The sequence below is a fragment of the Amyelois transitella genome, chromosome 7 (assembly GCF_032362555.1).
Source record: "Amyelois transitella isolate CPQ chromosome 7, ilAmyTran1.1, whole genome shotgun sequence".
In the NCBI taxonomy this organism is placed as follows: domain Eukaryota; kingdom Metazoa; phylum Arthropoda; class Insecta; order Lepidoptera; family Pyralidae; genus Amyelois; species Amyelois transitella.
The window spans coordinates 6,166,646-6,180,777 of NC_083510.1; positions in this window are offsets into that span (position 1 = coordinate 6,166,646).

Below are 14,132 nucleotides of genomic sequence, written 5' to 3' on the forward strand. Positions count from 1 at the left end.
GCACTGCATAAAGTTGAAAATGAATGTTCGCAACACATTCAAATTAAATTTTAAACAGTTAAGATTTGGACTGAAAATTCTGTGACGCAAGTATATAACAATGTAGATTGTTATATTTTTGTATTATTTCGAATTTAGTAAATAGGTTATCTTAATGACGCAATGGTTCACCTTGAAAGTTTTGTGATTAGAAGCAAATATAGAAAAATGCATCTCTAATGAGTGTTTCGATGGGAAATGGTTATTATTCTTTCACATGAGTCGGTTCACGTTAGTTCTTTGTACCAGGAAGGTCCTTGATGGTAGAAAGTAAATTCTCTCGGAGGTGCGCACGCGCAGCCTGCGGGAGGCGTGGGGGCGGGTGGCGGGAACCTGATCAGACAACGGTACTCGGCGTCGTGCCCGGGGCATACACGCATCCATTATGTAATGCCCTTTTTCTTGCTTCACTGCTTGTCGCTGTGACCTCCCATGTGGGATGCCGGCAACAAGTCAAGCAACTTCATTTTCATACAACATTCTTGTTTTCTTTGATTTCAAGTTGTTATTGTGTTGTTAAGGTAAAAATGCTTATTACTATAAGATCTACTTTTTACATCCTTACAAAACACAATGACCCTAAACAAATACATGTTCATTTTGATTACTTTTATGTTTTAATTAGATAACTTTTCGTTTATGTTTAACAGTTAAAGACTTATTAATTACGATTAAAGTATATACTTGGTATTAATTGCCTCACTTCAATATTTGTAAAAATACGCCTACTGTAACAAATAATATTAAAAAAATTACATCATAAAATAATACTTAAAGAATACAACCATATACCATAAATAATATACCAGCGACCAGATCAAGAATTTTAATCGAAAGTAAATAACGGCCTCTGTGGCGCAGCGGTAGTGCGCTTGTCTGTGTTACCGGAGGTCCCGGGTTCGAATCCCGGCCGGGGCATGATGAGAAATGAACTTTCTCTGATTGGCCTGGGTCTTGGATGTTTATCTATATAAGTATTTATTATAAAATATAGTATCGTTGAGTTAGTATCTCGTAACACAAGTCTCGAGCTAACTCAATCTGTGTAATTTGTCAAAAAAAAAAAAAAAAAAAAAAAAAAAAAAAAAAAAAAAAAAAAAAAAAAAAAAAAAAAGAATCCAAAACATGCCTCATAAATATCCATGACGTGAAATATTCTACTTACGCCAGGTGGACTGACTAAATGTATGTCGTCAGCCTTCCGGTGGCCACTCTGCCAAACGGTATACCACACCATAAACATTATACGCAGCTAAAAATGTATGGAATAAAATTCTATTCAATGTTTGTCATCCAACCTATGATAGAAAATATATCTCAACCTGTCTCATAAACAAACTTGCACTCTTTTGTGGGTTTTCACGGTAACAAAACAATATTGTGAACTCACGTCATTCAGTTCGTTGACATCTCCACATAATCATGCTGTTTGACTCATCAAGTTAGTAGGTTGCTTCTCGAGAATCACCAGTAATATCTAACCGTTGTTTCAACAGGTAAATACGTCCAGGGAATCTTAATATTTATAAGAGGGCACTGTCATATGAACGCATTACTCAAGACGCGCCAAGATTTGAATTTGACATGTATGTGGAGGTGCAGACCAGATATGGAACCAGATAGTGTTTCGCTAAATTCACGCAAGAACGTAAATTAACGGGATTTTTCGTAAACACGAGCGGAGCCACGGGGGCGCTCTAGTAATAGATAAAAGGCAACGTCTAGGGAATTCTAAAAATGCATTGAAGGCGAATGCAGTTTTGTGATGCGCAGGTTTTTTCCAGTGCAACACATTACCGGTGTGACGGATGGCCGGCCGCGCCCCGCTGAGCTCTGATTTCACCCTCCTATTTTTATTTTTTATCAGACGACCTAACGGTAGCCGATCTCTTGGTACCGTTTGAAGCCTGCATAATATTATACTGTTATTAATTTATCCATGGGAACATTTACATAATATATCTGGAGATATTAATCTATCATAATTGCATAAATATTATCGAAATTATATAAAAAGAAAGATATCGGAATAAGACAAATATTATCTCCAAAACTATAATACACATCCATATCGAATTGGTACCTAAAAGTAAATTTGCAATAAAAAAATTTTTAAATAAAACTTTCCCGCCGTAGCTCGTAGAGGCAAGCTACGAATCTCGTAGCATCGTAGCAAGCACTATTAAACTAAATATACGATTGATCATTCAGACCAAAAACAATAAATTAGTACCCCGTCGTTTATTTATTTATATTTACCTGTTTTATAACAAGTTAAGTCAGCGTATGCTACCCATATTAATTTTTTTTTCCAACAATTCAGAAATGAAATATAAAAATTTACTGCAATTAGTGCTGAAAAGCACTATTTATTTTAAAAATTTGAATTCATTGTGAATGAGCAAAACATGTCCTATTGATGAATACTATTTAACATTAAATTCAAATGCAGTTGAATTATTAAAAACGCATCATCACACAAATATAAAGAAACTGAATATTTACAGGTGCATTATAAGAATTACTGGGATAAAAGGCGATCATATATCTTCGGCTTCAAATTCCCGACGATTATAACGGTACTCTTAGAAAAGGCCGCCTTCCCGAGCCCCGAACATGCGGTCCCTACCTGCCAAAACTAAACACACTTGCTCCTTCATATCAACATTTTTTTTTGGATTACTCGATAGAAGATACTCGTACCTCGATGTATTGTCACAGTGATGGCACTTTAATGCTTTTATTATCGCTTATAATATAAATAAGAATGCTGACCGATTGACACGTCAACACAGAATCAAAATGCCGAAAATGGAAATTTGAAATAGCGAAAGTGATCAGTAAGAATAAATTTAGAATATATACTAACTAAAAGGCTTGGAATCAAAGAAGGAACCAAAGGTAACAGGCTTAAAACATTTTCAATCTATATAATACCGGTTACAAATGTTACATTCATTGAAATTTTCAAGACATCCTCGTTCAAAAATTGTAAATTAGATTTACTCTACAAAAGCTACAAAAACGCCGCACCGTTACCGCTCTGGGAGAAGCAACAATACGCAAATTAATACAGATCGTTATAAGATCTACTTCTAGCAATGGAAGGCAAAACTAACAAAGGAAAGTAAACCGCTGATGTGGTTTGTTCGATCGATGAAAGTAAAGGCCGGTGCAGACGAGCGACCGGTCCCGTTAGCCGGCCGGAGCGCGGCGGCTGATGGAATACTAAACGCTGACATACTGCGCGGCTTTTGACCCTAGCCACATTCTAGACTCGCAGTTCACACCTCGAGCCTCTATATTAGCACCTAAGTTACTAATAACTGGATTAGGACACGTCATTTTTAAGAAGAATTGAAAAGCTTTTCCGCTATGGTCAATATTCAGCCTAAGAATGTCTCTAATGTAGAAAGATTCTTTCAGATTGATTTTTGGCATAAATTATTGATCGGTTTTATATAAAAGAAAAAGCTTAAAGACTTATCTATTAAACGATAGCCAAAAACACTGCATGGATTTTGCACAATGTTGGCTTGCACACATGCGTATTCCAAATTAAAATCAATAAAAACGATTTCAAGATAAAATAAATAAATGAATATAAACGGGACAAATTATACAGACTGAGTTTACCTTGAAGTAAGTTCTAACTCAACACTACTATGTTTTATAATAAATATTTATATCGATAAACATCCAAGACATACGCGAATCAGAAATAGTTCGTTTCTCATCATGCCCTTACTAAGTTAAAAACTTTTGTACCTACACCATATTACTATAATGATATGTATGACACAACCAAACATACTGTCAAATCTCCAATCAGAAAAAAAATTTTTACAGCATATTAACTGCAGTTATTTGGTTGTCACCATAATTAAACTTATTGAAAAAAATTATGGACCCAATTTTGGGTAGGTATATCATATTCATAAACAAAAAACGGACAACTCCAAAAAATTTAAGTTCCTAGAAAACGTAAGGTAAATTGCATCGCAAAAAAATCGACTTTATATTTACTCCACCTAAACGGGTTTGGAGTAACCGCATAAATGTCACTTCGAAAAAATCTTACTCAAAAAAATGTAGCAATAAACAAAACGGTTTACAGATGTTCACAATAACATAGCTGTCCTTTGCAATAGACCTTTTGCATTTTTTAAACATCTCATTGTTACTGCGACTATATTATTTTCCAAAAAGCTTTTGCTAAAGGCAATTTGCGCAATGGTATTTTTTAATGCATCAGTGTTCGTTATTTCCAAAGGTCCATAAAGTTTAAAGATTTTGTTTAAACTAATTTTTTGCGTATAATTGTTACGCGCTGTTTTCTAAAGAACAAAACGGTAAACATACCGACATAGAATTGCACAATTTAACTGTAAGTCAAATTGTCAATTGTTAAAATATTATATGCAGCGAAGGCTGCGTTGCAAGGGTGGCCGGGAGATTAGAAATTTCGCTGGATCTATCGGGGCTGGTATGTCGCTATGAGGTAGTACAGATATAGGAGAGGACATTGAACCTACGCAAAATTCGCTGCATTGGGCTAGGTCTAGTGCATGCGCGTATGTAGCGGCATCAACACGGAAGCGCCGCGACAAGGACCGCGATAGCAGCCCCGGCGCAGCCAGAGAGGGAAAAAGGCATGAATGAGTATTGAAGCCTACCCCAAGAAGGGGGAAATCGAGTTTGCACTGCGGGCACCACCACTTACAGATATAGACAGGCCTGTGCTTTATACTAAATAGGATCAATAGTACTCGTTCCGACAAAAATATAAAACACGCGGGCTTAGCACGCCGGCCGCAAGATTGTAGATGTATTGTTGAAAATTAATGGCATGAATAGATTTAGACAATTATTTATAACAGAGACTAAGTTTACGTTCTAAATACTTAAAATGATAATGACAAAAAGACATTAATTTGAATTCGGAGATGACACCTCGTAAGTAAATAGGAACATAAATAAAATATTATCTAATTTCCAAGGTGGAAAAGAGTAAGTGTAATGGAAAATACTAAACATAAATATTTATAGGCCTTCCAAATTAAGAGAGCTTGTCACTTTGAACTTGACGTAAGTACCTACATAACAGTTAGTTTTTTAAATGACAAATACGTAAAGTCAAAATATCCATTAGAATTAAATCTATATATATAAAACTCTTCCGTTACTGAGTGACTGACTGACAGACAACGCACAGTCGAAACTACTGGTCGTAGACAGCTGAAATTTGGAATGTAGGTTCCTTGGGATATGTAGGGGAGCACTAAGAAAGGATTTTTGGAAATTCAACCCCCAAGGGGGGGAAAAGGGGTAAAAACGTTTCTATGAAAAATCTTATTCCTTGGGTTTATAAACTTGAAACTTGGCATGAACACGTACATAGGCAAGTAAATATGTTTGACATTATAAGTTTTTTCAAACTACCCTCCAATCGTGATTTAGGGAGTGCGATTGGGTGACTGATTTATTAACGCGCAGCCGAAACCGCTCGGTATAGGAGTCTGAGATTTTGAACAGAGGTTCCTTTAGTAACATAAGTGAGCACTAAGAAGGGATTTTTGAAATGTCAACCCCAAAGGGGGGGAAACGGGATAAACTGAGCCGGGGCTGCGGGAAAGTTCTAACGAGATACCGTGGCCCCGGAACGCAAAGGGCAACTGAAGGAACGAGGTGGGTTTTAGTCAGTAAAAGTCTGACACTCCCTTCCGTTCCACCCAGAGCGGGAGAGGTCATTTGATGATTTCCCATCCTTAAAAAAAAAGACTTTGTATGACAACTTTCAGTCGTCTCTTTAACATACATAATAACATACATAATTATGTACATACATGCATAACATTAATAACATCACGCTTTTAAATCCCTATTTTGTGTTAACACTACCCATACAAACAGCTAAAAGGAAACAAGTGAAGAGACGAAATTTGTCCGCATCCATTTTTACCTAAATTCTTAACGTTAATGAGATTTACTTTTTATTATCAGGTCAACCTAATAGCCTCACATGTACGTATAACTTCGTAAGAATTTTCTTTCAACTCCTAACCGTTGAGGAGTTGTACCTTCCATCATCAGCTCATTCACATGGGATGATGACTATCAGACGCAAATACTTAAACAGATCTATGAAATTGTCAAAAACGTAATTGCCTGTAAATTTGAGGTTTGCCCTTGATTTCCCTCTATTTTTTTATATGTTTGTTTGTTTATACACATACACATGTAATCGATAAACTCCGAAACTACTGAATCGATTTCAAACATTCACCATTAGAAAGCTACATCATCCCTGAGTAACACAGGCTATATTTAATTCCAGTTGTAACAAGATTTCAGCCTGTGGATGAAAAAGCCCTGTCGAGATCATGAAAAACGCTATATATAACCAAATTACACGTGGGCGAAGCCGCGGGCGGAAAGCTAGTATTTTAATAATAATCCAAAGGACCTCTACGTGTTGGACTTATACCGTGAAATCTAAGATTTACATTTACATAATAATAGTTTAATAATAAATGTAACCTCGACAATCAATGTTATGTAACTTGAATAATGGCGAGAATATATCTGTAACTAAAAATTAACTTGACTGAACAATTAAATTCACTTAGGTTTTTGTAGTAAGTGCAAAGAAAATTAGTGAGAATGTCAACGACCCTGAGCCCAATACTAGTACAGTAAACGCATTTCCCGGCGCACACGAGCGCGGCGAGCGAGTGAGACGCCGAGCGCCGCCGGGCCGCGGGCTAGCGCGGCCGTTCACCCCGGAAGATTCAGTGTTTTGATACCGCTCAAGCCTCCGTCGATGGAAAACTGCATTTTCTTTTGATGCGCTTCGCTTTTCACGCTCTAATTGACTGCCAATTGGTAATTTCGTTTTTATCGACGCGTAACACGTGTCGGGCTTTTTAAGTGTTGATGCTGAAGACTCTTGACACCGTCAAATCCGTGAAGGAAATGTATATGTTTTTAAAATTTATTACTTTATAGTACATAGTTTTTTATGCTTACCCTTCTGATTTTTCAATTTGAAAGATGTTTTGTTATCGGGTGGGAAGCTTCATAGCAAAAACCTTTTTCAAAAGTTAACCAATTATAGGTAAAAAAAGTGTTTTTAACAACGAACGAAAACATTGATCTGACAATATCAACAATGTAAGAAATCTTCAACGCTATTATTCTATTTTAGTGCACTGACGATCAACATAATATGATTATTAAATAAGTTATTTATAGGAAAATCTTACCATAAAAAACAAAAGCCATCCAAAATCATAAGGTCCTTTGTAAAGCTAAGGCACCTAAGCCGGCAGACGTTAGGGCAGGTCGCGAGACGCGCCCTAATCGCCCGGCGCTGGCTCCCTAACCGATATAACAAGTAGGTGAATAAGGGCTATTATCGCCGCGCTATAAATATGAGTACTTCACTTTTTAATGACTTGACTGAGGCTGCATGTATGCGTGAGGTTAGTATTGAAAGTGTCCTTTTTCGTAATATACAAAAATGAACGCAGCGTAATTTAAAGAAAATTCAATTTTGGGAAAATAAATAACAATAACAAAGTTTTTTAGTGACTGCTACTGGAACTTGTTAATTTTTTTACTCGCTAAGATGTGATGTATTTTAAATAAGATCATCTGTGATTATAATCTAAATTAAAATGGTATACACAAAGTAGTATTAAAGCAGGACAAATAAATATATCATTTATATTACATGAGAATGCACACCTCATTCCTACAAATCGTCACGTCGCCGAGTTGCGAGGTAGACAGAGCCAATAATCTTAAAAAGACTGATAGGCTACATTCAACTGTTTGGCTTAATGATAGAATTAAAATTAAAATTGCCTACAAGAAGAGTACCAAGTTTATTGGCCTATCCCTTAGTCACCGTGATTTTTCTATTGGTGTCGGGAACCACACTGCACACCACGTTTAAATAAATTCGTGCAGACAAACAACACGCAAAAGCTGAGCCCGGACGCGGCCCTTTATGCTCAAACCAGCTTGCAGCTGTTAACAGATTACAGGCTGTAAATAGTGAAATCAATAATGGATAATGGTAGGTGGCAACTGGCAGGGTGCGACGAGGTGAAGCCGATGCCTAGATGAGAGTGGGTGCATCACCCTTACCATTGATCCAGTACTCGCTACTCCGCGCTATATATCGATTAACTACTCGCTAGTAAATTCTCTCTGTCGTCGAATAACCAGCTGAAACTAGTTTTCCGAATTCGAATATCCCTGGTAAGGGTGCGTGCAGGCTGTGTCGACGACCCGCGAGAGTGAAAGCGTGTTCCGGGAGGCGCGGGCCGCCGCCCGCCCTGCCATGGCTTTCGCTGCCGTTCTCACGCCACTCGCCCCGTGTTTTTAAGTTGTTTTAATTAGCGCTTTCAGGTTGCGTAAGGTTTATGGAAAGATAGTTTCGTCTATTTTACTCATCAAGTATTTACTGAGTAACTGTTGGATTCTTTCTGTTTCGTTAAACAATAAATCTTATTGAGGATAATAAAACGAAGGTAAAGTTTTTGCTATTGGTGTAATGAGTTACAAAAATTGTCATTTACAGATTTTTTTTTCTGTCATTGAGCTTGAAGGTCATGAAAAGTAAGATTTTCCATGTGTAAAGTCATATTTCCCGCGGCTTTGTGATGATCTTCGATAAAGTGTAAGGATCGGGAGCACGGTCACGGCGCGCGCCGGCCGCCACACTACGGAAGTAATGAACTTGAATGCAGCCCGGCCGCGGCCGCACTGCGCTGCGCCATCCCGCTCTCCTCTAATAGCAAAATACTAGGCGCGAACGTGACGTACTCACTGCATTTGCTGTCAAATTCGTCCGCATTCTCCGTCACAGGTCGCTTTCGTCGTCGATGCGTTTATCGGAACGAGACGCGAATATGTGTGTCGATTGCATTCTCGGCGTCGTAAAAGTGCATCTAGGTCGGTGGGCATAGCACGGCTCGGCGTCGGGTTAGTGCGACGCGCTCCGGCTAGACGTAGGGCAGGTCGGCATCGGTACGGCGGCCTGGCGTTGCATAATGCGCATCGCGCTCCAGCGGCTCGCACGCTGGCCCGCGCGCTGCCGCTGACGCCGCGGCGCTCGGCCGCACCGGCGCGCCATGCGAGCGGCCCGTCGCCGCCGGCCTCTCGTCCCGCTCTTGGCGCTCCGCATACTGCTAGAGTACCTCAAGTCGCTCGACGTTGCCCTCGCAGCGCACGCGAGCACCGCTGGTTCCTCTTTACCAAAGACGAGACTGTTCCGTCGCTGTTGTTCCATAACAGCCATAAACTAGTTCGGAGAATGCCATAAACAAAGATTGTATGTTGCGTAAGTACCTCACAAATACTTTTATCATCTCAACAATTCAAAAACGACCTAATTTAATTATTAAGGATTAATAGGGGTCAAAAGAAAAGATCAAGACCCTTCCAGACAAGATGAACATTATAATAACTTAAAAACGAATATATAACGCAGTGAATTTTCCTGTATTTTCAATATGTCCAATATACATATATCGCACCATTTTTAGTTCAAAAGACTAACATGTAACATTAGTAGATGACCTTGCAATACTTTGGCACTAGTCCGTGTTATAATACACATAAGTATACGACACATTCATTAAAACATACCGGAAATGTCCAAATATACGTATTATAATAGCAAAATCTTTCTAGCATCTGATTAATGAAAATTATAATTTAAAAATCAGCTTCCTCGAAAACAAGACCATATGCTTTGGTAGTTGACCCTTTTCGAAAACTATTTTGGAGATTATATACTTTGATGTATTTTTCGACAATTTGGCGATTTCTTCCTGCCAATATAATGAAATGCTACATAAAAAATAATTAATTACAATCATACGCCCCGCGCAAAAGAATTTATCTATATTTGCATCTTTATCATAAGTGCAAAAATGTATTTGTATGACCAGTTCGTCATTATACAAATTTAAATTTGATACTCAGCACATTGGGCCATACTGATTTTTATAAATAGGATCACAGTTTAATTAATACTGAGTAATCTCTTAAATAGAATAATAAATAGTACCTTAGTATCATAACTTATACTATCCATGTTAAATATAGCCAAGTCCCTAACATGTTTAGATGAGCCTACACTTGCTGTTAGGTTCATCTATTTTTCAAAGAAAACGATTGTTATTTAAAAAGATAATCGATATATGCTTTCAAAATGTTTCATACATATGTTCAAAGTGGTTTCCATATCTAACATACTTAAAATCAAAAAAGAAATGCTCGTAGGTACTTTTTTATGCTAATAAAACTACTAGTCTTTTATATAATTAAAAGCTATTCTACAGTTATTTTATCTTAAAAAGTGCTTAAATTTTATACAGCTTTTTTTGGTTTTGTCTGTACTAAACATATGTGAAAAGATATCAAAACAATTATTATTGAATTTTATAATTTCGGATGATTCGATGTGTTGGCTCTGTATTCTTCACAAGAGATATAAACATGATACTCGTAATATGTATGTTTTCATGTATGTATGTATATATAAATCAACTACAAGCCACAGAGAAGCGAACATTTATGAAATTTCCGAATGGGAAATTAACCATTCTGTAAATATTATGACATGAAATATACCTACTAAAAAAAACTTGAATCTATACGCAAATCCGCAAGTGAAATTAAAAATAATTCCAGTAATAGAAAATACATAACAACTCATGTATCGATAGATAAGGAGCGCGCGAGTTAACGCAATAGGGCAAGTTCAAGCGCAGGCGCCAAGGTTGCTTCCTAGTGCGCAGCGCAGCGGTGCGCAACACTAGTGCAGCGCGCGAATAAATGAGTGTCGCGCATCGGGATCATTTAAAAATAGAATTTTCATTCACATTTGAACTGACTGGCGATAAAAACAAATAATATGCAAAATTATAAAATTCTTTTAACGAAGTTTTCTTGAAAGTTTAAAATGCATAAATACAGTCGAATTGAGACAACTACTTTGAAAATCGATTTAAATAACATTGCTTCAATCAATTTGCGATAAAGGCCTTGACAGCGTTATTATATTTTATGAACTTTTACAATAACATGAGAAACTTTCTATAAAAGAACCGTTATTACATTTCAGAATATATAAGATTATATGATCTTGGATTTAACTTCACGTAGGTATTATCTAATGCATATAGTAAGACCAAACGCCGATTTCAAGAACATCAAGTTTTTATCATATTTTCACGACAATTCACCACTCTTTTGATTGAATATATTGAAATCCAATACGGATAATTACACTAGATTATTGTGTAAATTTTATAAATTTCCATCAAATATGTTTACCATTGAAAGATCATAAGAGTATCAGAATTAGTATTCCGTAATATCTTGGTCACGTGTACAGTTTATTAGATAAATTGTGTTTATCTAATGCACTTGACACAGTGAATAACAAACAAAGATATTATTCATTAATTAATTAAAACACACAATAAACGAATAAAATTTATCATTTTAGTAAAATAAAAATAAACAAAACCTTTTTCTTCACATTCGTCTGTTTAATAACAATATTAAAAAAGTTTATATTTTAACAATCAATATAAGTCAAATTATGTCTTTGTTTTCCTAGGTAGAGAAACCTAGAAAGTAAGAAATTAATTCACCAAAACTACCTACATGAAAATATCTTAGGGTGAGTCTGGCTAAAGAATCGCGTGCAGTGAATGACATTGCGCGGGCGCATTGCGCAACAGTCACGGTCACGTGCGAACCACCGCCCCGCTTTTACACGAACTATAATATTATGTAAACATGAACTTAAGGTTCACGTATCCTTTGAAAACATAATTTATTAAGTAATGGCTATAAACTTTATTCTTGTTTAAGACGATGGGTTGTCAACTTTTCACTAAATCTACATCTCAATTCCAACATTATGCAATTATTCTACAGAGAAAAAAAAAAATACGTTTTCGTGAGTTACATTTTCTTTCAAGCCAAAGTTAAATTTTTCAACATTTTCAATAACTTTAAAAATAGCTAGCTTTATTTGCTGTTCTACCGTAGCAATAAGTTAACGTTTTGAACTTGACTTCATAACTACATACTCCAATTGCACAACCATTTTAAATTTATTTAATCAATGAGTGAACACCTAGAAAAGCATTTTTTAGCTTTACACTTTTGCCTCTACTATTTAAATGTTATTGTTGACGACAGTTTGCGTATACACATACGAGTATTTTGCAAAAATTAATATCATCTATCGAATCATATCATAATATCGAAAAACAAATCGTAGGAAGTAATAACGAAAATAAATAAAAAAAACCCTTGATCGTGCGATTCGCAATTATAAAATAAAATCTTTAAATTCCAGTTCGATAATTATAGTGCCTTATCCTTTCGCGGAAGGTCATTACGTTTTCTTACTTACGATTGTTGCATCATTGCATAGAATGACAGATAACGCATTTTTTTATTTTTTTTTTTTACTATGGTCACTTTTTCTTGAAGAGCTTACTACAATACATATAAGTAGTTACGTTACATATAATCGCGATGCTACCATTGTTAATTTTGTAAGTACGGTTGGATTAAGTCCCTTGTTCTTCTTTTCTTTCAAATTGAAGGACTTGACTATAAAATTTACTTTAAAAGTTGAATCTCAATTAATATTTTAAAAATCTCCTTATGTTTAACGTCTACAACGGTCAACATTTCCTAAATATGATTATAAAATAAACTGAGAAAATAGTGAAGAATGGAATCTTCAAGAAATCTGTTGAAATTTCGTAATCACTAGGATTTACAATACAGTCGAAGCTTGGGCAACCATTTGAATGTCAAATGGGCCTGTTTCGAAAACAAATTTTTGTTCCCATCTAGCGGGCATATCGTCGGTCGCATTACAAAATAATGAAAACATGGAACATTCACTACAGTAAACCCAGTACGGTGAATCATAGAGTTTCAAACACAAACTGTAAGCTGAATGATTCTGTAGCCCATATAAAACAACCGTGATCTTTGTTTAAAATAGAACTTAACGCTTCAGGAACGTTCATATATCCAATCTAACCTTTTCTTCTGTTCATTTTTATTTTGGTACAATACTCCGCCACTTCCGCAATTATGCAATGAAATGTTGAACTTAGCGATTGCCACACTTGAGATTCCACGGGAGTTTTTCTCAAACAAAACTTGTTGAGTTAAAGGTTTTGGTTTACAGTAGCTACTTATTATTCCACTAAAGCATAGTCAATGTTCTCAATATTTTAATTTTACATGCATACAAATTATAGGCGCGTCGAAGAAAGTATATATATTGTTTAATAATGTAGATAAACTTATTTAACTTATTTAACATTATTTAAAAGGTTCACGTATTATTCAGTATGCTGGATATATTTATTCGTCGCATTATATAAGGATTATTCGAAGTACGTGCTGAAGCTAGTTCCGTGTTCCACGTGTAAGATGCCAATTTGGCAAATACTCAATGCACCGTCAACAAACGAAAACGAGGATTATGTTATTTTCAGATTTTGTGATTTATTGACTGACATTATAAATATTATCTTTCAAGCTATCCCAAAACTTTCACTTTTATTACTACAAAAATAACGAAGTATGTTTATTTGTTTCAGGTACAGGTCTTCGTGAAAATAAGCGTATAATGAAAATATTCGTCTGAAAATCTAGAAATCAATTCAAGATGAGACTGGTAAATATTTACTTATTTTATTATATACATTTTATATAGCATCATGACCTTTTAGATAAAAAAACAACATCATAAACACATTTTTTTGTAAAAGATAACATAAATAAATCAATCTTGATCTACATTAAATATTAAATGATTAGTAAAATTTTCTCAAAATATAAATAGGCAAAGGGGAAGTGTCGGTGCGCAGTGGTAAGTGCGCACTCATCACAAAACTGGGTCAGTAGTAGCACCGCCCCTTTATCGAACGTGGCTTTTCACCCGCTCTTTGGGAAAATAAACTCTTTACAAAGATCTTAGCTTTCAATATCACTTACACTCATACCGATGCACCCGGGTGTTAAAAGCA